The following is a 3,578-nucleotide window of genomic DNA, read 5'->3' as shown; positions in this document are numbered from 1 at the left end:
ACGCTGCTCGGTGGCGCCACAGTGCCTGTGAACTGCATTCAGCAAGTCTCAAACCGAGAGTTCCAATAAAGGAACGCGCCAGTGTCACGTGTGGAAAATCTTACGCCAGGCGAAGCTTGCGGAAAGCCGCAAAGTCCTCCGCGTGGCTGCAACAGCCTTTCGGGAAAAAAAAAAAGGGGGGGGGGGGGGAATGCGATCATGGACAGTATTTTCTAACGATAAGTCTTATGACCCATTCTTATCACCCGTCGCGCCGAGTGACCGATACTGGCGATAACGACGACTCGACGGCGTCCGAGCCAATGACGAAGGGCGAAAAGAATGGTATATAATACGGACGGTGCAGAATACGGCCGCAGAGGCTGTACTCCGCAGCGGTTCACGCTCAGTTTAGTTTCTTTGCCCTTTCTGATTGGCTCGCACGAAGCCGCGTTGGATTGATCACTCGTGCAGAGGGATGACCAGGATTGGAGGAAAGGGGTCGTTACAAGATACGGTCACATATACGTAGTTGGACATTAACCGACGCATGACCTGCGCTCCGTGTATGCAGCGAGTTGGCCATTCGTGTAAGGCCCCGCACACTCCTTTAAGGTGGGTCAAGCTGTAGGAGCGCTGCACAGCTGTAGCGAGGCGCAACCGTCACAGCAGCCGCTACGGCGGCGGTGCGGGATCAGTCAGAGCAGACCGCGCCGACCGATTCGTCCATCCGCAGGTGCTCGGAGCGACGGCGCTTTGTTTGCTGAAGCGCGCGCAGGGGCGTCAGCCAGCGCCGTTGGGCTTGTCAGCCGCGGATGACTTGAATCCGACCGCCGAACGCCTGTCTGTCTGCCATTTCGATGTGAGCGGCACGCGCAGTGCGCGCAGACAACTGACTGGCAGGCCTCCCTGTTTTCTTTCTTTCTTCCGCGAGCAAGAAGCGCGCGCCGCGAGGTCACTGCCGCTGCTGGCATTACTGCTGACAGCAGCGCAACGTAGAGCGGGCGAAGTGACAAAGCATGATGCGTTCACAGCTTTCACTGATAAGCCGGGTTGGGGCCTCATAACGTAGGGTACTTACCTTGCGGAAGAGTCACAGTCGGAATCCTGGCGCGTTCATGTGTTCGCAATAGCCGTAAAGTGTGCTGTGTGTGTCACTCGCTTGGAGAGCACTTGAGTGGGCACAGGATGCTTACGTAGGGCAAGATTATAAATATCTCCTGGACTTAAAGGCGCGGATACAGTCCTGCGTAATGCGGGATGCCCTTATGTGTAACGCCAGCGTGAGTGAAGCCAACATGCCTGGCGCATGTTCGGTGCGCTTTGGCGTGGCCAGCACGGGAATAGAACATGGGCCCTATAACTTAAAACTATTTCAATATGTTTTTATTCCAATCTTCTGACGTCAAACTTGCGTAACCGCCGACGCAAGCATCGGGCGGTAGCCCGTAAGGTTGTTTAAAGAGTCCAATCAAACGCATTCCTCGTTTATTGGAGGTCACTTTTGTTTGCTTTAAAAACGAAAAACATTGAGCGGCTTGTCTTATCTAATTGGCTGTTAAGAGGCGAGGAGCACGGCTCAAGTGGAGAGGGATTCGATGGGGCCGACCCAGTGCACTGAATATCGATGACCGGATGAAGAGGGTGGTGCGGCGTTTGTGGTTGGTCCGCTTTCCCTTACTTAGCTTGGGGTGGCTCGTCGAAAATAAACGCGGCGGCATGCAACGGAAGGTTGAGAATGACGCTAAAAAGGATAATCAGCAAAGTTTACTGAGCAAGGTCGTAAACGTGCCGAAAGTGCTCGAAAACGTTACACAGCCACGCAAAAAGTAGCAAATGAACCCATGCTCTCCGGCAGGTGCGAGTATCAGTGCCTGAGCTATCGGCGGTAGCCATCTTTTATTCCTTTCGGAACGGTACAGCCTGCGGCTATTCAGAGAAAAATTCAGTTTTGTTCGGCATATTAATGCATCTTTAACGCGTACACGTCACTTTGACGCGGTGAGTTTTCGTGGTTTTGTAACGTCGCGTGACAGGCAGGTGAAGTGGGTGCAGCCCGAAAGCTTTTGACCAATAGCCGAAGTCTAATAGCGAAAAGGCGTCGAATCAGACATAAATATCTTTCTTTTGTTCTTCGCTGTCATGCATAAACAGAGTGTTCACATCATATCAGATGGGGAGTTACAGAGGTTTTTGTGGCGTCGCGTAACAGACAGACGAAGTGGGGGCGGTTTAAAAAAATTGGAGGATGCTTAAGCTTCGCCTTCAAGAGTGGAACGCAATAGCGTTATCCCACCCCGTTCGCACCGCGCACTCATTCGCTCGGCATGCTCTTGAGTCACACAAAGACGAAACGTGCGCCTGAGCAAGCGGAACGAACCAAAGAACTCGGTGTCTCGGAGGGAGAAACGATCTACGCGAGCGAAACGCCGTGATTGGCATGGACAGTCGGGCCGCGACGCACCTTGAAGGCGGACGCGATCATGGGGCTGATGCCTCGATGGGATCGTCCTCTATTTCGCTTGGGAGCACCACGCAGACGCATGACTCCTCGCCAGCAGCACGGCACACATCGCAGGGGACGCTTTCCCACCAGACGCGCTACGGCTCAGCGATCACGTTAGAGGCGTCCCGCATCGGACGCTGCACCTAGGAATCGCTCTGTGAGCGGAAAGAAAAGCGGCGTTGCCTAAACACGAGGGTTCAGTGACGCACGCTGGAAGTTGGAAGGGGAGGGAGCGAGAAAACTTATTAAACGCAAGGGTATTGGGGCATCTTCGCATCGGTCCCCGCACGGCCCCAATGCGCTCAAACGAGACGAAGGGGAGAAGCGGGCGAGTGGCGCGCCACCTGTCGAGGCAGCGCCGTCCAACGTGAGGAGGGGGTCTTCTGTGTTTGCCGCAAGATGGCTCCGCGTGTGCGCCAAGCGCAGAAGAAATGTAGCGAAAACGTACTTCGCTACTCGTTTAATTGCGACTTCTGTAATTTACATGCTCATAATTACCGATATACACCGCAGTATAACTTTCTACGGCACGTTTCTAGGGCAACACCACATTCACTAGAGGCGCTTTTGTCGCACTTTGAACCATTGAACTCATGGCTGAGTGGCAATAAAGAAAAAAAAACTCATGGCTGAGTGGTAGCGTCTCCGTCTCACACTCCGGGGACCCTGGTTCGATTCCCCCCCAGCCCATCTTGCAAGTTGTTTTTATTTATGAATTGCCTTCCGGTATTTTTCGCTCATGGCCAAAGGTATTTTCCTCCCCTCCCTTTCTCTATCTTATCTTTCTATTCCCTCTTTCCCGTCTCCCAGAGTAGGGTAGCCAACCAGATGCATTTCTGGTTAACATCCCTGCCTTCTCCCTTTATTTCCTCCTTCGGATTGCAGACCAAATGTCATCAGCGAAAATAGAGAACACAAGCGTACCAGGGTGTTGTTTGTTGAGTTCCTCTGGTGCATCCCACCTATAATGTCCAACACCTGCAAAACCAATTTGCGTACAGTTCAGAGCATTCAAGCTCAAGCTCTGAGGGTATGCCTTGGATTTACCACGCAGTACGTCAACGGCTGAAACTACTGCCATTGCTCAAGATTG

The 3,578-nt window shown here is 52.9% G+C and overlaps 1 long non-coding RNA gene across 6 annotated transcripts in view; it reads left to right on the top strand.

Annotated features, from left to right (window-relative positions):
• The window catches only part of LOC142579873 (uncharacterized), a 205,075-nt gene that overhangs the window by 100,003 nt on the left and 101,494 nt on the right, over positions 1-3,578 (top strand). The window lies entirely within an intron of this gene.

The sequence above is a fragment of the Dermacentor variabilis genome, chromosome 1 (genome assembly GCF_050947875.1).
Source record: "Dermacentor variabilis isolate Ectoservices chromosome 1, ASM5094787v1, whole genome shotgun sequence".
Lineage (NCBI taxonomy): Eukaryota > Metazoa > Arthropoda > Arachnida > Ixodida > Ixodidae > Dermacentor > Dermacentor variabilis.
This window is presented reverse-complemented; position numbering and strand designations above follow the sequence as displayed.